At 41.0% G+C, this 20,356-nt stretch overlaps 1 long non-coding RNA gene across 2 annotated transcripts in view; it reads right to left on the reverse strand.

Moving 5' to 3' along the window:
• Nucleotides 1-20,356, reverse strand: part of LOC106854723 (uncharacterized) — an 83,448-nt gene that overhangs the window by 10,853 nt on the left and 52,239 nt on the right. Inside the window, exons 6-7 of one of the 2 annotated variants that reach the window (XR_015807453.1) lie at nucleotides 5,004-5,403; nucleotides 763-3,965 (exon numbers count right to left, since the gene is read on the reverse strand). This is a non-coding gene — a long non-coding RNA (uncharacterized LOC106854723). Of the gene's footprint in view, nucleotides 1-762; nucleotides 3,966-5,003; nucleotides 5,404-20,356 lie in introns of those variants that run through there. The other variant, XR_015807454.1, reaches the window with a different exon arrangement.

Consider the following 20,356-nt stretch of genomic DNA (forward strand, 5'->3'; position numbering starts at 1 on the left):
GAGGAAGAAAAGAAAAAAGAAAAACAGTAAAAAAAAAAAAAAAAAAAAAAAAAAGTAAAAAAAAAAAGCAGAATATATTTCTGTAATGAGGGAGAGCATGTTTTAAATTTAAGATGATTGTTTCTCCATAATACAGCCAGCATGTTCCACATGTATAAACCAGCTTAATTATAAAAGGTGGCTTTATACACCCTTTATTTAAATAATAGCTTTTTTTGCAGTCTGCACAGAAATCTCTCAGACCAAATAATTTTATCTTCCAGTTAGAGTAAATCACCTTGGATAAAAAGGGCTCAAGCTGGCAAACAGGACAGAAAAGCACGGACAGAAACTGAGTAAACATCGACATTTCAAACAGAAATAGTAAGAGGAGTTTGGGTAGGAGAACACACAACTCCAAAGATCAAAATATCCAAGTGATTTGGCCGCGACTTTAAAGCCTGGGGAAAAAGGCAACTGCGTGTTCTGTGATTCAGCCCTGAGTTTCACATCTAATCTGACTGACAGGAATTCCAGGAGCGTAGTAAGGCACTGGGGCTGTGATGCTGGAAGAATGCTGCTGCTCCATCTCCTGACATTCCTCAGAGGCCTGCTCTCCAAGCATTAGTCAGAGCTCAAAAGACTCTTTATTAGGGAAAATTGACACATTTTTCTATTGGAAATTAATCTAATTTTTTAAAAAGAGAAGGAGGTTGATGAACATAAAAATCACACAAACAATTTTTTTTGAGTGAGAAAGTATATTTTTTTTTCCCACCAGAACCCATACACCCATCACACTCCCTCTGTCTCTTCTGGAGAATTTAGGAAACACTTTTCACCCTGGATATTTTATGAGGTATTGCTGTATTCCAGAATAGGATTAGGATGCTCATTCTGGAGATTTGTGCAAGGCATGATTATTTTTAGGTGCCTACTGCTGTTGGAGAAGAAGCAGAATGTGGACAATTCAATAAAAATATCAAAGGACTGCTTGTAATCACTCATACATATTCTTTGCAGAGATCCTGGCTGAGAAGGCAATAACTCATGCAGCTGGTGGACAGCATCAAGTTTTACATGGCCTCAGTAATGTACCCATCTAATTTGCATTATAATTTGACTATATTGGTGTAGTTGCCTTATCCCGTCCAGAAAAAGAAAAGATAAAATGTGTTCTGTAAGATTGGAATTTATTAGTAATCACACAAATATCAACTCCATTACTCTGGTTAGAGGAAAAAGAAAAAAAATCACAGGGCCCCCAAATTATTTCACCAAGATATAAACTACACAGGGACCAGAGGAAATTAAATAATAGCTATATATTGATGTAAATCCCAAATTTTGATATCAACATTCCAGAACGCTGCTCAATCAATTGAATGCCGGCATGAGAAAAGCAACTGTGTAATAAGAAATTAACGAATTTTTCAGTCAAGTGGTTTTTAAATCATACATGAATCTTTATGGCCAAAAAGTTTAAGGTTTTGTGTTGAACACTTTTACAAATATTGGTTTTATTTGGAATATATAAATTATTTCTCTCACAGTTTATCAAGACGGGATAATTCAAATTTTTATCTTGTATAAAATTTCACTTGTACCTTCAGTTACATTCTATTAAAAAAAAAAAATTGAATCCTCCAGATGAGATGTCTCGTTAGGTCTGAAATGCATTTATCCTCCCATTTCTTGCTTGTAAGCTGATTTCACTCCCCCTAATTCCTTCCTCTCCCTCTTTCCCCACTTTTGGTTCTTACAGAAAATGTATTTGCACAGCTGTACTCATAAAGCACATATATTTAGATTTTATTAGCATTATGCTGGCACAAAAATTCTATTAAAAGTAGCTTTTTAAGTTCTGAGTTATTCTAAACAGGTATTTAACCACCAGCAAAGGGACAGAAATCATACCAGGTCCTTGTGCAGTAAATGTTCATGTATTCTCTTCATAATTCCTAAATGGTTTGATCAACTTGAGTACAGAGTTTATAATTCTCTACCAACCCTGTCCCATATCAGCTTATGGAGAAGGCTGTTTGATGATGAATTTACCATATCTCTCTATGCCTAAAGGCTCCTTTGTACTTTTCAAAAATATTCTGAATTTTGGCTTTTTAATGTTCTCTCTCTCTCTTTTGGACACCACATAATTTCCCCCCTCTCCAGGTTTTACCTGGCTCAGTTGACTTTCATAATTACTTTACAATTTAGGCTGGAACCTAATAAAGGTTTTCCTTTTGATATAAAATAGTCCAGACAGTTGAAAGTAGATGGCATTGGACCTGGAATCAGAGCCACTGCATTTAAAAACAGAGCCTGGAAGAACTTAATGCTTTTTTTAAAATTTGTTTTTGGTCTGGAAATGGGAAAAGAAAGTTCATCCTCAGCATTCTGTATCAGTCTCTTCATTTTGAGAGGGTTACTGTGACCCACACAGGTTTTAATCTCCTCTTTGCCTTTCCAGGCTTTTAAGGAGAAGCTAATTTTGGCCCTCTGACTGCAGGACTTTTTTTTTTTTTTTTTTTTTTTTTTTACACGAGAGTCATGTGGAATGTGACACTGACTAAGCATCCACTTGGGAGAAGCAAACACCTTGCACCTCAGGTAGCAGAGGGGCACCCACTGGTGGAGCAGAGATTTGTTCTGGTGGTGGAGGGTCCCTGTGAAGGGAGCAGCCCCCCTGACACAGCCCATTTTCTGCCCTTCATTCAAGCAGAAGAGCCCATAAGTCTTGACATTCTGCCCTTGGCAAAATAAAATCCCCTCCCTGCCTCTGCCTTGTCCCAGAGCCACTGGACTAATTTTTAACAAAAGAAACCTTTCTAAAATGAATGACTCACAGAAAGAGCATCCTGTCCTTCCATCTCCTACTCTTGCTAGCACGTGGCACCCTGATGGGAACACAGCCATATAAAACTTGCATGCCATGTTATGAAGACACAGAAATTATCAATTACCTTAGAAATATCACCACATTTCCACAAATAGTGTTTAATCTATTAATTGAAATATAAAAAGCAGGTCTTACAGGTTATCCACTCTGACCAAATGGGATCATTCATCTGAAAATGGGTTGCATAATCAAGATCTTCATTTTCCATGTGGCATCCTGATACATATTTCAACTTGTCAAACAAACTGGAAAAACCACAGTGGAACCTTGGGCATCCTGGCTGCATTATCACCTCCACAATCAATCAGATACCGTGCATAGCCCTGAAATAAAAGTTATTTCATGTCCACTCCTGCTCCTGGCAATATCAGTTCTATAAACAATTATTTCAGATATATTTGTTTTAATTCAGTGCTGTAGCACAGAGGTTATCTAGTGCCTAAACCCTCAACTTTCTTCCTGCTCTCCAAAGTCCAGCCAGCTGCATTTGAAAGATGAGGTACTCAAGAGGGAATTGGCAGGGGTGGATATAAATCTACATCTGATTGATGTACAGTGTAACTCAGGCTTCCAAAAAATCTACTCATATTCTTCAGAGGGGGAAAAAAATGGATCTGAAGTTCTGATCTAGTTGCAATTTAATTTCTAGAAAATTAAATTTAAATTTCTAGTTTTTGATGCAAACTTTCCGTAATGCTGTATGACTACAGACTATTGCTGTTTTGGACGTTTTCCTAGTTTTAATGATTTATTGAGGTACCCAGGGAGACAAGAATCAGCAAAAGGAAAGATTAGACAAGGCACCTGACACTCCTACTGGCAAGTAGTTGAAACACTTGTAAAATTATAACAAAAAAGTGAGAAATCAAAATGGCTAAAAGGTGATAGAGAATGTAACAGTGATGCCTTAACATTAATGGTTCCAGTGGCAGGAGTTGCAACCAGGTTGGGATCCATCCTCCCAGCTCCCATTTGACCCCAAACTGGTCATTTCCCTAGAGGAACAGCCAGTTTCCTGGAGTTTTCTGTTTACCCACTGCACATCCACTTCATTCCCAACCAAGAGTCTCTTCAAACTGGCTTTAACCTGGAAAAAATTTTGGGAGAGAAAATCCATCAGATGGAAGAAAACGAAGCTGTTGAAGCTGTAGGGATGGAAAGCTGCCAAGAAGAATGCAGTCCCAGGAAAGATGCAGTGGCATGTTTTGTCTCAGGGAAAGGGCAGTGGTCATCGTGGCAGCTGATGACAGCCCTTTGAATCCTGGCATTTGCCACAATGCAGAAGAAATCCAAGAGGAATGTTTACAACACAGAAAACGTTTAAAAGAAACCTCAGACCAAGAAGCTGACTGGTTTAGTGGCTTTGCTGCAGATATGCAGGCAAATGATTTGAAGAGAGCCCGTGTTCTGCTGCCATGTGTCTCCTGCTTACAATTACTGGGAGCTGTCCCCATAATCGGGGGGCTGGATTTTTGGATTTTAACTTTAGGAAATCTTGACATAAAATTCACAGGAAGATGGTTACAAGAGCTAAAGCAACATTATTTGCTTCTGCGCCACATCACTGTTCCAAAATCAAAGATATTTAAAGTTCTTAAAATTAAGAATTTGACTGAGCAGTGTTGAATTGCTTGAATTTAAATCCCCATGAGTTAAGTAAGACTTTTGCAGTAGAAGTTTTTCACCTCTACTTCTTACCTATTTAAAACAGAATTAAAATAATGCTATAAATTAGTCTTTGAGAGAGTAAATTATCTTTACAATGACAGGAAGGCAGTATAACAATAATAACAACAACAACAATAATAAAAAATAAGGTCCAGATCACGAGGATCTTAATCTCTGAGGAAAATTCATAATCAATGCAACTACATCTGCTGAAAGAAAGCCTCCAAGGAAAACGGAATTGGAAGTTTGGCCTGAAACCATCCTAGTGATAGAAGTAACACAGCCCACTGCCATCCCCTCACTTCTCTTTTGGTGATGCTTTACCCATGAGGATCTTAATGAGTTCAGGTCTATGGAATAAAGTACCACTGAAAAAGGGGATCCAGGTCTCACCTAGTGCAGGCAGTGAGGTGAAAGACTGGGTGTTTGTCAGAAATGTCCCCACCCACACACTCACCTCTCAGTTTTTCAATTCATTGCGTGCTGTGGTTCAGGGAAGCATATCCAGGAAAGATCACATTATGTGCTTAAGGATTGAGGTCAGTGGGAGTTGGCACCTGAGGCAAGGCTGTCTTGCATCAGGACCTTGCCCACATTTCTGTCTCTGTGAAGAATTTCGAGTCATGGAATGCTCCCCATAGGTGTAGTTCCATGTTTCCATGAAATCACAGAATCCTCTGGAGACTGATGATCCAGGCCAACCCCTCTGTCAAGGCGTGTTGCACAGGAACACATCCAGGTGGGTTTGGAATATCAGAAACACTTCAAGTCCATGTGGCCCAGCACTGTCACCTAAATGAAGCCCTTCTGTCCTTCCCCATCTGCACATTCCAGCTCCTGAGCAGCATTTCTTCATCCTGGCACAAACCAGTGCAAAGGTAAAACAGATTAGGAAACTTCATCGGGCTGAAAACAAACCTGGCAGGAAAAAAATGTTAAAAATTGTCCATTTTCAGCCAAACTGATTCTCTGAATTGTTTCACTGTGTAGCCACTGAACCAGTCACGCTCTGCCAGCTTAAGAGATGAAGTGCTATCGAGTGGGAGCAGCCTAGGGGACAGGAAAGGATGACAAAATTCTCATTGTGTGGTTGCAGTGGTGAAAAGTTCCTTTCCCCCTTCTGCAGAGTTCCTAGTTATGCCCCCAGGACATTGCCAATGTTCCAGGAACAGATTCCCCAGTACATGATACAAGTAATCTCTGCTGCCCACAGTGATGGAAGAAGAGAGTACAAAGCAGATGAGGAAATTCTGCCAACCTCAACCAGCTTTGTTGTTTTTAGATGCAACATTCTGTGATATAAATTGTGTTTAGCCACACTTCTTCAGAAACTTCTGCAGAGTTGCCTGCATTCTTCTGTGGCAGGAGTGGTGTCACAGTTCCCTTCCAATCTTTACAGTTCAGCCTCTTTCCCTTTGAAACCTGCCACTACTATTTCTCCTGTCTGTCCTCCAGCATTTCAGTGTATTCACCACCTGGCTCTCTTACACTTATTTCAGAGCTGCTAAGCAGCAGTGGAATTCCCTAGAAGGGATTTGAGCTGGAGAAATGCCAAGTCATAGCAATAAAATAAAAATAACAACAAAAACAACAGGGTATTATAGATGTTCAACAGTATTCAGAATTAGATTCTTGGTGTATGAACTGTGGCAAGTTTGGGAGCCGCCTGCACAGTCTAAAGCAACCCTACAAAAACTGTGTGTAATGCAATAAAATGGTTATTCTTATTAGCTGATGTAACAGCACAGGGATCGCTGCCAAGAACTATGGACCTTACATGTGGTCCTTTGATAAATATCTTTGTATGCACTTGGTATTAACAAAAGCATTACCATCTGTTTACCTTGCACTAATACACATCACATTTTTGCACAAATCCTGGCTTGTATTGCCTAAGCCAAAGCTAGGCACTGTATCCATCAGAATGGGTGACAAAGGTTTAAATCAAGCAGGTCGTGTTTCAGCACGTTATTCATAAAACTAGGTCATGGGATAAATGTACTGTTGGAACACAGCTTTATACTAATTTTCCCAGTAAGATGCATCATAAATATTAACTGTCCTGAACACATACACACAGGCTCATGGCCTTGGCTCCGGGCCCTTCACATGGAAGCTGGGGAATGAGGGCTGACTTAAGGTGGTGAGAATGTGAGGAACTCTGAATTATCATCAGTAACAGAGCCTTTGCTGCCTCCAGCTTTTCCAGCCAAGCAGTAACACGGGAGCCTGGTCCTGCAACACCTCTCTGGTGGGAGCTGCATTTTTGGGATGCCCAAAACTTGCCTTCATATGCTGCCCCTTCATCACCCCAATCCGAGTGTTGCTTTCACAAACTTGTGCCTCTTTCCTATTTTCTGCCATTAATGTGGGCTCAGGGCCTCCCCTCCTCCCCCAGGCACTCCCCATTGTCCTGTTATCTCCCAGCACAGGTTCCAGCTTGCCCGTGATACCAGGAGCAGGTACCCCTGCACGCAGTGAGGCTGCAGCCCTGCAGGACCTTCCAGAAACAATGGTGTGGCAATATCTAATTATTTACAGCGGCGGCGCAAAGAAGGAGATTAAGATTATTTGTGATCATGGGTACGCATCCTTCTTTCCATTCTCATGGTATTTCCTGACCGAGTGAAAGGAGGAAGAACCAGAAATCCACTGAGAATGTCTGTCTCTAATTTTTTTTTTTTCAGCCTCAAGAAGTATAGCCAATAATAACAGTATTCAGAGTGCTTTTCCCTGATAATTTTCAGTGTGCCTCACAAAGAGGGATAAGAATAATGATCCTTATTTTATAGACTATAACACGACCAACAAAAGAGCCAAGAAAGAAACCCAGATAGCTTGCCCTTTCCTCTGGGCTTTGCTATTGTTGAAGGATTAGGACCCACATTCAGGATAACACCTCAACCACATGCCTGACTTCAAGCATTTGCTTAAGTCGCATTGATTTAAGCACATGCTTAAAATTAGGCATATTCTTAAATATGTTCCCTAACATATTAAATAGGGGCTTAAATAACCATCCAGTCTTCTGGGTGCATATTCAGATAAGACCAGATTTTATTTAAACTCAGGAAGAGGAGGAAGAACAGACTGGGTGCAGCTGTTTTGCCCTGAAGTCATCCTGGTAGATGTCCCCATATTGCAGTTTAAAACCATGTAGTCTTCTCAGTTATTGCCAAGAAAGTAAGAAAATTAATGGCATCTCACCAGAAGGAAAAAACAATGATGCCAAAATGTCACCTGAATTGCCTGAACTTTCAAAATCATCAGCATTTCCCAATGTTGCTTTCCCAGATTTCCCTGTGAGAAATACGAAACCTTGCTGCTGAAAGAAGAGAGGCAGCAAAAGAATTCTCAACACAGGGCCAACTCCACCTGTGCCTCTGTGAAGCAGAGAGACCTCTTGCTTAGTCCAACAACAAGTGTAATGCTATTATCCCACTGTGACAATATTTATCTATAGTAGCATAACAAATTCTTTATATTTACCTCCACTTAATAATTTTCTTCTTCTGTTGACTAATTTTGCTGTAAATATTACATTCCTTATTTTCTATTGATCTAACAGCCAGATATTTCTACATCTATCTTGATGAAGTACCTACAGAGGACTTTTATTGAGGATGGGTGAAATGTCTGAATTTGAAATTTCCAAAATCACTTCACAAAGGAGAATCATTCTCCCCATTTATGGTCCTGGAATTTTTAGTCTGGGACACTCCAGTTTAAGGACGTGATGACCCCAACCAAGACACTGCTTTACAAACTGCCCATATGGAAAGAAAAGAATGTTTTGCAACAAACACCTTTCATATGTGCACCAAACCTTTTTTGAGGGACATATTTCAAATTCCCATTGAGGTTACAGATTGAAACTTGGGGGAAGGTAGTTTGCCATCTCACTCACTCTCTTACTGTGAGATACCTAATCGTGTTTATGTGTGTCCATTCTGCCATGGAAAAAGAAAGGGATTGGGGGTCTTTTTTTCCTCAGTTTAGTAGCCCAAATGTACTGGTCTTGTAATTTAATACATCCAAAATGAGACAAGGTCGGGGCCAAATTAATGAAATACAGCCCTGAAAGTAAGATGACAATATGGCATAGAGCAAACATGCATGTATGTTTATAAATTATATGATGTATGACTTTTATTATCTAGTCAGAAATATTGATAATAAGCAAATACAAGTAAACAAAGTTAGACAAAGATACTGTCACCATGAAAATAGAGACCCTCCACTTCCAGGAAATTTCTTTGTCCACCACCAATTCCATTGCATTTTCTGACTCATGTGGGAGGTTTTTCTGTTCTTTCAGATAGTGACTGCTCTGGGCTTTTTATAATCAATATATTGTGCTCTCTAAAGGTCATCACTGGGGTCCAAACACTCTGGCAATGTTCTACTGGCAAAGAAAAAGATTTTCAGCTCTAAGACCAAGCCAAAATTAGGGTGAAAAATTTGCTTGTCTCTTAACTGACCACAGAAGTAATAAAAGGTTAAATCTTCTGTGTCATTTGGAAGACTTAACAGGTGGTGTAAAAGGAGGAACATTTAATTTATCAGCTGCAGAATAAGTAATAATTTGGAGTACTCCATTAAAGACAGATCAAGGCTTTCAAACCTGATTCTTTTGCTTGGTGAAAACATCCCCTTTAGCTGATATGCAGGACTTGGATATCGTGATAGATTTTACAAATATGGCCAGTGTGAATGCAGAAAACAATGGTCTCAAAACCATGTCTGTTGTAATAATGCAACAACGAGGTGGAGGCAATGTGGTCATTTTATGATGATGCTGGTGGTGTGTTGGCCCCATAACATGAGGAAGTTCCTTTTCTTTCCCTCTTCTTTGCACATAGACAGTGTAAAGCAAGATACAATGGAAGACCATACACAGGACACCCAAATGAGTGCTGAGACATTTCCTTTTGTTTCTAGGTGAGAAAAATTCCAGTTACCCAGACCTTTTAGTAGAGACTTTGGATCAGTCGGTAGATATGGCTGTGCCTCCTTGAATAGTGCAGCTGAAATCATGGGAAATATTCACCATTTGAAAGTTAGATCCAGGTTTAAGTCTTCTCCTGCCTTTTTAAAGAAATGCTACTGGAAAATGTTTTGTCAATAGTAAACTCAGTTTAGGGTGGTCCAACCAAATAAGTGGGCAGGAATATATGAGCCCATGGTGAGAAATGACAGAAAGTTTTTAGCCAGATCCACAGCTTGAGAAATTCTAATACCTGCAATAGAGGCATGCTGATTTCCACCAATTAAAGAGCTGGCCCTTTGTTTTCTTTTTGATATATTTTCCCCTAACACAAATACAATAATTTCCCAAAGGTAAAACCTGCTTCAAAGCATTTTTAGGGGAACATTAAAGAAAAGGAAGTTGTAACACTGACTGCCATTATTTTATCTAGGACTTTACCGCAATTAAAAAGAATATAAAATGCTGTTGCTGCCCTGGACAGTTACTTTTAGATTTTTAGCCTTGGAAAAACACAGGCTATGACTCCTTGTGTCAGAGCAAGGGCCTCCACACATTGTCCCTGCATTACGCTTTTTGATCCTGTTAAAAAATGTTACCCTGTGCAGCTCCACGCATCAAAGGAACGCTTGTACACACTGGGATCTGTTTCAGCCCTTAGGCAACGAGACCAAAAGACCCTTCTCATAAATTCTAATTCAAAAGTTTTTAGTTATCAAGAGGAAGTTTCCAATTGCTCTCTCACATGTGGGAAAATATGTAAGCTACTGAGAGGACCTTTTGTCTGCAAATTTAATGGGGGCAATTTGCAAGGGGGAGTGCAAAGGTTCTAATATGCAGTGTGCACAGACAGTAAGCAGGCACATACTTGGTATTTAATGAAGTTCCATGAATCATTAGCCATACAATAACCATTGGGTTCTATAAATCACCTGCAAAGATATTTTTTTTTTTTTTAGGCCAATAAGTTGAGCAGCAGAGTGGAGCACCTCAAGGAGACCAGGAAGCAGGAGGAGGAAGGAAAAGAAAAAGATGAAAGCAGGGCACATGATGTGTTATCTCTTAGCTGGCCTGCCAACCCAAAATTAAATCCTGTTGGTTTAACTTGTTGACTTTACAGGAAAACAAGGCAATAAAATGGAACTTCTCCTAATAAAACCCACTATGATTTGCAAGAAGAAAATGTACCTGGAAGATCACATGTATTTTAGAAATCTGACCTGATAAGTATGTGTGAGGAACTGTTCAATCTTTTAAAATTTTTTTTTGTCTTTTTCTTTATTAATTCACTCTCCTGATTAAACATCTCTTTGGGAATTCCCTTCCTTTAAAAACATCAAACCCTGTTGGTACAGCTAAATAAAAGTTTAATTCTTTGCAATTAGCAAAAAAGGTACATCTTATTTGCAAGCCAAACTCTCATAAATTGAATTTTTTATACTGCAGAATATTTTAGTAACATATAGCTCTGTACCTAACCTGAAAAGACCAAATTTTGGCTGTGATTTTCAAGACACAAACTTTATACCATGTGATTAAATGGCAGAATGGCCACAATGCTCTGCTGAAAAGAAGCAAAACTCATTTTAGCTGGTCAGGAAGCCAGACAGCAGATTCTCTCAGTTGCTGAAGTCCCTGCTAAATCTCCCTAAAGCAGAGCAGTGACATCTCACTTCTTCTGTGCTCATATATATTCTGAGATGCCTCACAGTAAAAAGTCCCTAGGTTAATTTATTTTTATTTTTAGTTTCAGAAAGACATGGAAAGAGATCACTCCGGCACTGGCAATGCCATGTATTAGGACAAAGAACAAAAAAATAATATTTGGGACTGATGCTGTGTCTTGTTCACCTCAGAAAACTTTAAAACTAGGAGCCAATTCCCACCCAGTGGAAGGAGAGTGGAAATAACATTTTACCCTGTCACTTTCCTTTGCTCATCAGTGAAAGTCAGAGCCTAAACCACTCAGCCTAACACACCACAACTAATAGCAGAAATTAGAAACGAGGGACAACTCTGCAGCTACAGCTGAGCTCCCACACTTTGGCTGCTTTTCCCCTCTCACTGCCACTGGAGGTGGGTTATAAAATGCAAATGGCAGCAATGAGTCCCCGAGGTGGCATCCTGCCTGCCTGGCCCCAAGTGTGCTGGTGGCTGAGATGAAAGGCGGTGGCAGCGCGCTGTTAATGCATCCACCTTTAAATACCACCCCTGCCCGCCAGAATAGCCAAGGGTTTCCAGCCAGCCCCTAATGATCATTTGTCCCCATTGCCATAAAAGCACCACAGAGCACACTGGCCTGGCCCTGCCCAAGAGAGGCCCCAGCACTAAAACAGCGGGGAGGTTTGCAGGTAAAGAATCCAAATAAATCAGCGGAGCAGTTTGTCCGCAGTGCCTGGGCCCTGCCAGGATCCAGACTTTGTTTCGGCTTCCCATCCAATCCATCATGTCAGGAACCAGAGCAGGGTTAAAGCAGGGAAAGATGGGAACTAGAGGACAAAACTGAGAGTAGGGAGGCTAAAAGAGAGATGCTGCCATAACCATCTCAAGCCACACCACAAGACATAAAAGAGCCTTTTACTGTGACTCTTCTCCATCCTGAAAGTGATATGGCCAGCAATAAAACAACAAACCCACCAGTGTGATTCCTGAGCTGAGAGCGATCTAAAAAGCTCAGTTTGAAAGAATAATTACCCAATTTTAATTCACACAAAATATTTCAAGTTAAAAATGTAAAAATAGCATAACAATGCCTGCAAACACTTTTAATGGTACAGCTGCGAAGAACTGACTGCTATGCAAACTCAATTATTTTACAACTTTAAATAGCTGTAATTCATCAACACAATTGCTATTTTTCCATCCTTAAGTTTATTCCCTGAAAATGATGCCCATTGAGAAAAGAAAGCTCTCTTCTTGGGCAGCTTTTAAAGCTGATATTCAAAGCTGAACTTTAACCTGAGGGAAATAACTATTTCATTGACTCTGGGACAGTGGGGAGGGAAGGAAGGTCTGAAAGGAGGGGAAATATTTGAGTGGAACAACATCACACAAATTGAAAGTTCACAGTATTTTCACATGAATTTCGATGGAAAATATTCAGCAGCTTTACCCAGTCCTAGTCCTGTCCACAATTCAGTCAGTCTTGTCCTGTGATAATCCTGTCTCCTTTCACTGAAAGAAGAGGCACTTAATCACTTAGTGCAGATAGATTGCCAGGAGGTTTAATTAAAACAACTTATTGTAAGTGATCTTAAACAAGAGGTAAATGTATTTATTGTTCTAACATTTGGAGTGGGATAGGGGAGAGAGGAGGAATAACAACCTCTTGGTACTTGGTATCAGGTTGCTCCTTTTATGAGCCATACGGTAATGATTAGGAAGCTTAGTCCCTAAAAGTTTGCAGTCCCTCTCTGAAGCACACTGTTGGGATTGTTTTCCCCTGTTTCCGAGGCTCTGCTCCCCAACATCAGTGCAGGAGGCAGCAGTGGGCTGCATGAGAAAATGTTGATGGCCAAAGACATTGGCAGGGCAGTGTCAGTTCTGTGCAGGGAGCTTCCTCATGCTGCTCTCCCACAGGAAGGTGTGTGGGCTCTTCCAAGCCTTTCTAGACTCATGACCTGAGATAATATCCTCACATCCAAACACTTCCAGCTGCCAAGGGAATTCTGATCCTTCTCCAAAGATCTTCAGTCATTATTCACAACTTGCAAGCGAGTATAGGACAGAACAGGAATTTTTCTCTTAAAACACAGAAAAGCAGAACTCACAAGTCCAACTAGCAGCTATGTCTTGAGATACAAAGAAATAAGATGATCCCTATTACACTATATATATAGGGGATTTATATTTTATATATATATATATATAAGTGGATTTTCACCCCATGTTTCCAGGCTAAGAAGTCATGATTTCTTAATATACATCAATTTTATTTGAAAGTATTTCAGTGCTGTGCTTTGGATGTTTAAGGGGTATATTTATGTTGGGAAATGAATAAAAGAATATACACAGCTTCCTCCTTGAGAGAGCTTCAGAAGGGATGGCTGGATGAAATATAGGCCTCAAACCAGCCACTTGGAAGATTCCTACCGATTTCACTGGGTTTTGCCTTGTTAACTCATCTGGATGCTTCACTTATTGCCAATTCTACTGTGATAATCCTTGCAGATGAATGGAGGAACTCCAGTTTGTAGCATTTAATAGCACAGCAACACGGTAGCTGGAGCTAGATTTGGTGTCTGAGTCAGTTAAACCTTAATTTAAACACTTGACCACTGTGTATTTTGAGTGTGGGCCAAGTCTTGTTCATGCTGAAATTATATGACACGAGCCGTGCTAAGATGTCAGCTCGAGCTACTTGTTAGAATGCAGTGGGGTGTGAAGAGAGCCTGGACTTGTGCTGGTCCTTAGCCCAAGCTCAGCTTTGTGCCTGCCTGGGGACATCAATCCCTGTGGCCAGCAGTCAGGCCAGTGGGTCAGCAGGGCACGTATGGCCACGCTGATCCCACTGCCAGGCACGAGTGCTCTGCCAGGATGTCTGTCCCAAGTGTCCCCTGGAATAACCACCCTTCCTTCTCAGCTCCAGGTGGGATCCACGGGCTGCCAGCAAACGGCTGTGGAGGGAGAAGTCACAGCAGGGGCCAAGGGCACACCCCCCTGCCCAGGTGGCAACCTGGTGCCATCCCAAGGAGACCTGAGTGGGGACTCCAGCTTTAAGCAATCTCCCACTTACTGCCATTTTTGCATGAATCCAAGATAAAAGGGGCACTTCAGACCTGAGAGAAGTTAAAGGTTTGTATTAAAAATTGACTGTCTGGCTTGAAAATTATGGAGCTTGACAGATGGAGGATGAAAGGCTGCAACAGAAGAAAAACATAGGCCACCACCCTTGACACCGCTGACCACCCCGTTGCTGACAGCTTCTTCCCACAGCCCCGCTCTCTAAAGCACTTCCCACTTTAAGGAAATGTATCAGAACACAGGAGTTTATCTGCCCTGACCTCTACCCCCAAAATGAACCCTCTTTCATGTTAATTCTCTTCACAAAACCCACCGCATGTAAGGTCCCCGGGCTGCTCTGGCTGATTTGGTTCTCATTATTTTGGTGGTGGTGCTGGTGGCTGTTGCTGTTATCCTACAGCAGTTAAACTCTGACTGGAAGCACATTAAATATGATGTAAGGTTTGCTGTTTTCCATGGGTTTAAGGTAGGGAGCACAAGCCAAGTGCTGTTATTAGAGAAGCTTTTAAGAAATAAGAACAGAGGAGAATTTTATATCAAAACATTTTGAATCAAGACAAAAAACAAAATTCTATGACAGGGAGACTGACAAGATTCCTCTCCTATATTTTGGGTGGCATCTTTCCACAGCTGTAGCTTAATAGTTCAGAAACAAAGAATTTCAGGGCCTGATCCTCTTTCACAAGTATCACAAATCGCAATCTGTCTTTTCAGCTTAAGTTCCCCAAAACAAGGCAGGCATTAGGAAAATGAGCTGAAATGAGGGAAATACAATATTCACACAGATAGTAATAGTTGGGATCATTGTTTCCAGCAGACCACAAGGATTCCAATGATGAAATATTTTAACCCCCTTCCATTCTTTGGCTGATCAAAACAACGTTCTGAACAAGACCCCAAAACTTTACAAGGCAACTTAAAAAGGATGCTGTAGTGTAAAGTTCGTCTAGCAGTTCTCCTGACAGTATAAGTGAGGTCACAGCACAGCTGAAGAAAATTAATTCTTTAAAATGAATGAATGAATGCTTATAAGAGTTTTTTCCCCTCTCTTTTTCCCCAGAGCTGAATTTCTGCAGATGATTTTCCTCTGTTACTGACCCTTAGAAGATACACACTAATATGGGAGAGGAGGGGAGGGACCCTCACACTGAACAGGAAGAACTGAAATAATAATTAAGATACCAGATTGTAAGACAGGAAAGGAGAATGTCATTCCTGGCTTTGCCCTAGTTTTCTGTGTGACCTGGAGCTACTCCTCAAAGGGACTGGGAGCAGTAGCTGGCACCGTGGGAAGAAGCCACGAGCAGGGCGACCTGCACAGAGCCTGGTCTGAATTAAACATCTCAGTGTTCTTGAAATAGCCTGGGGGCCACTGACAATTGTGATGTGCTGGACAGGGAAGCGTTTTAAACCCAGATTTGGGGGTTGGGGTCTAGAAATCCCTGTCCAAGCTGCAGTGAACAGATGTCAGACCAGGATGTTTGCCCAAAACCCTCTCCCAAATATATACAGCTACATTTCTTCCTATCAAAACCCAAAACAAACAAAGCATAAAGCAAACAATAACAGAAAACAGAGCAGAATCTACTCTCACAGTCCAGACAGATGATATGGCTGAGCTAATCTAAAGCATCTCTACTGCCAGAAGGAGACAATTCTCCCTTTACTCCTTCCTCCTTATTTCCTTTTGCTCCAGTCCCTCCCCTCAACTCTAAAGCTCATTTGACTGGATAGTGAGAGCTTCAAATCACAAACCAACGAAAAACTGATCCATCAAAATATAGTTTTCTACAAGATTAGTGGGTTAAATTGCCTCAGCATGTGGTCAGAGGAAAGCAGGACCTGCATGAGACAGTGACTGGGGTCAGGGCTGGAAGGGGAGGGAGCACTTGGAGAAGGTAACTTGTGCTTCTGAAACAGGAGATGCAAGCCAGATTTTATTCCCACCTTTAATTCATGTTTTGCAGACCCAGGAATTTATATAGGGGAATAAGGCTCCTATGCTTTTATTTTTACTTCATTTTCTTCCAGCCCCAGTCCCAACACACTCTTGTCACTGTCCAACTTCCCTGTGCCAATCAAGGGAGAAGTTGTCACATTGCACATGGGAACATCACTGATTTTAAATGCAGGAGATAATGAAAAAGAGCCATCAGTGGCAGGAGTAGTTGTCACTGGCTCTAAGCTGGGAGCCCAGTCCCTCCTCATGCCACAATGGTTTATATTTCTCACAGGAACAGTTGGAGAGGCTGAGGACCTCATCTTTCCCATCACAGATGTGTCCAATGTGATCAAAATCACATCTTGAATCTCTCTCAGTCTCTTCTGGGATGGAGAGAGAACTTCTTCCTGTTATCCAACAATCACGTCTTTTCCACTCCTTGGCATAGAGAGTGGAACTCCAGTGTGTGCCCCCTCTCCTTCCCTGTCCCCAATAAATGCCATGACTGCAAGGTTACATATTGAAATACATCTCCTGCTTCCTAGATTAAAGATCAGATCAGTGGGCTGAAGAGACTTGAACTCTCTAAGGAGTTTAAGTCTGTCTGAGATAAATACGGATTTTGAGAACCTAAGTTTTAAGCTCGTGGAGGGGACAGAGCCTTTAGGCACCTGGGCTACTCACCCTGTCAATCTCCCACTTTGTCAGACAAGAGAGGAGGAATGTGACTCTTTTGTTTCTCAAAGCTATTATTGTCACAGTGATTTTACACCGTAGAAGGACACAGTGCTTAAGGAACAATGATTTCACGTGCAAAAGTGTGGTTTTTCCTTTAAAGAAGTGGCATTCAAAAATGTATTGCTCTTCAGCACAACATGGCATTTGGACACAGGACCACCAGGGTGATGAGACCGTTTTTCTTCTCCATTCATCCATTTTTAAATCCACAAGTTGCTATAAAATGAACAGATGCTATTAACACTTGAGTGGATTTGTGCGGAAACTGTGATGCATCCTCAGCAGCAAGTTAATATAAACACATGAGATTGCCTCCAATCTACTTCCCGAGCCCTGAGAGGGCTCACAGGGTCAAAAAAGAGATTTTTGCAGAAGATTCTTCTGGTTGCACACAACAGAATAATTTTCTAATTTAGCCATGGATGACAGCTGCTTGTAGCCAAATACCAAATGTGGCTTTTGCTGGTGTTTGCAGTGGAATAGAAGTGAAATAATTGCACCAGGTAGGAATGAAGGTGAAATGCTTCGATCACTGAAGCCTGGAAGAGGTAGATAGTTTTATACCTATATTCAGAGAAATAACTGAAGTGTAAGCTTAGCCTGTGCCAGTGAAAGAGTGACATAAATGACCAGAAATCTCCTGAATCCCAAACTTAAGATGATTTTATCATCAGCATTTTCTAAACTGCAAAAATCATAAGAAATTTTTTAAAAAGTAGAAGCTGTTATTCAGCTGGGCACTGGAACAAGAGGATCTTTTCTAAACAATTTAAACTTCTGTAATCATTCTAATATCTAATTTATGCTCTGTAAAGGTGTACTTAGAAGACACCTTTATTTATGCTCAAAGCCTGGGACATCCCATCAATTTAGTTTAATCCTGGCACTGCAAAGTTTCCTGCAAGGCCTTGGTGAAATGTCAGATTATTCAGTTCAGCCTCCTACCCCTGAAAATGAGCTTAATAACATCATTTACTCTCTCCATTGCACCGTTCAAATTATTCATGAATTTTTCAGGGTAAGAAAACATCTGCCATATGGCAGCAAGTACCAAAGAGCCCTGTCTTTAACTGCAGGCACAGTTTCTATGGCACAGATAACTCTGACTTAGAATAGCTGTTTTGGTGCAGGGATAATTGTTCTGCCACAGCGAATTACCAGGAGTGAAGACAACTGGTCCAAAAATGCAGATGAATAAAAAGCCATTTTTTGGTGTATTCAAGAAGATGCTGTTTGTAAAAGTTCTTTTTAGAGATCTGCTAGATGCTGGGGCCAAAAGCAAAAGAAAAGCTTTCTAAATTAGGTGATAACCTGGTGGCTGAGGCCTTCCTCTGTAATGGTGGAAAATAACAGAGGGAGACTTGAGTCTGGATCACTCCTTCCCTAAGTAAGTGGTCCAAGAAACATCAGATCATTTTTTAGCACCCTTTTGCCTTTTTCTGTGAAAAAATCCAAGCCATCTTGATTCTGTCCTGCTAAAGAAAGGAATACTTTCTGAAGCTTTAAAACTTCGGTAGGATAGAAAAAAACACCTCGTCTCCTCTCTTAATTACAACTACAACTCCTGAACACAGTACAAGCTGAAAATCCCTTGTGTTTGTGCCTGGCCACTGGAAATATCACAGGTATGAAAAAATTTCATGCAATTATGTGATTCGGGGCACTTCCCAGACTTTTGCTCTTTTCTCTTAATTGTCAGGTTCTGTTCAAATACATGAAGTCTGTAGCTCTTTCCTTTGTGTGAATAGCTTTCTCAATCCCTATACAACTTAATATTCTGTTGCCCTATTAAGCTAGCCATGCAGAAAACGGTTTCTAGCCAAATAATAGGAATAGCAAACGTATGAACTCTATACCTCAATGAGGTGTTAACTTCAAAGCCTTGTTATTTGGGAGTTGGGGCCATTTAAATGCTGACATTATTAGGCAAGGAAGTCTAAGAAACAAGCACTCAGTGGGAGTCAAAGATCTTTTTAAAAAGCATTTTCTTTATGCTCATCACACCCCAATTCATTTAGGATGGGCTCCTGTTCCATGCCGACACATTTCCTAATTAAGACTTCTTTCCTTGCCACAATGTTTAGGTTGGAAGGAATCTGAGGCTCTCCATGTACCCCCTTCATGATTGGCATATTTTTTTCTTTCCCCTCTCCCATCTCCCTGGTTGTAATTACATTACAGTGGCTTATCTCTCCATCAAAGGATGGGTAAGTGGTCCCTTTATAAACCTGCTTGGAGCAGCTGTTGGCCAGTCAGGGAACACTGAGGCCTGACCAGAGCTACACTTTCCCCAAAGGGCTTATCTATATTGTGCTGCTTTGAATGCAATGTGAATCGGTGTAGACAAGAATAAATAGCATTCAGCACATGTCAGCTAAGTGCAGTTTTAGCTTGGCCTCATCAGTGTTTAATCATGATTAGCTGACATGCACAGTTTATTGTGGTCTTCACCAGCCAACATATTGTGACCAGTATTACGTCAATTACTCAGTTACCCAAAATTGCATTCAGACATTATTAAATCCTTCCATTTGTATGGCTTTGTGAAGACTTGGCAACACAAATTTGGCTCTTTGGGACATGAGCAGCCAAGGTTCACATCTAGGTTTGGGCCTGACTCTTGTCACAGGACAATGCAAAGCCTCTGGACTATCCACTCAGTGACAGCAAGGCACAGCTGCAACACACACAGGGATCTCAGACTGGCTGAAAACTCAGTCTAAGTGCTTAAAGCAATGAGGTCAGAGCACCACAGGCTTCAGCTGGCAAAGAGGCAAATAATTGCTCCTAGTTTCAGGTAGGGAATACCATTTGTGTCTTACCCAAAGCCCAAGGTGTCACAGCTTTCCTGCTGCAAAAGCCACATTAGCTATGCAGAGCATCCTGCAATGCCACACCTGACTGGAGCCTGGGACAGCCCAGGGAGGATGGTGCTAACTGAGGCACTGCCAGAAACTGTCTCAGTCTTGCTAGGAGAAAAGGTGGGATTTATATTCTACCTACATGAAATAATGCTCCTTTATTCCTCAAATTCTTGCATTGCTAGCATTTAAATCAGTTCTGTGCAGATGCACTGAATGAGTCCCATATCTGCAGCAGCAGCAGCTCCACACAGGCTTCTCCCCAGGTCTCATTGGAGCTGCCCATTCATGTGCACGACATCAGCCTCATGTTTGCCCCATTCAAGCCTAATTCCAGCTTCAGTTCCAAAAGCAATACACCCTTGGCAAAACACTCTGCTGATACTAACGGACTCAGAATTTTCTGTGTACTCAGCATCTTTCTATAGCTCCACATCCAACTTGTCAACAATCGCCTATGGTGGTTTTTTTTTACTTCTTTGAATTCTTTCTAGAAATCATGCAGATGTATGGCGCCAGGTAAATGGCAGAAATCATAA

The sequence above is a fragment of the Sturnus vulgaris genome, chromosome 18 (assembly GCF_052056855.1).
Source record: "Sturnus vulgaris isolate bStuVul1 chromosome 18, bStuVul1.hap1, whole genome shotgun sequence".
NCBI classification, from domain to species: Eukaryota; Metazoa; Chordata; class Aves; order Passeriformes; family Sturnidae; genus Sturnus; species Sturnus vulgaris.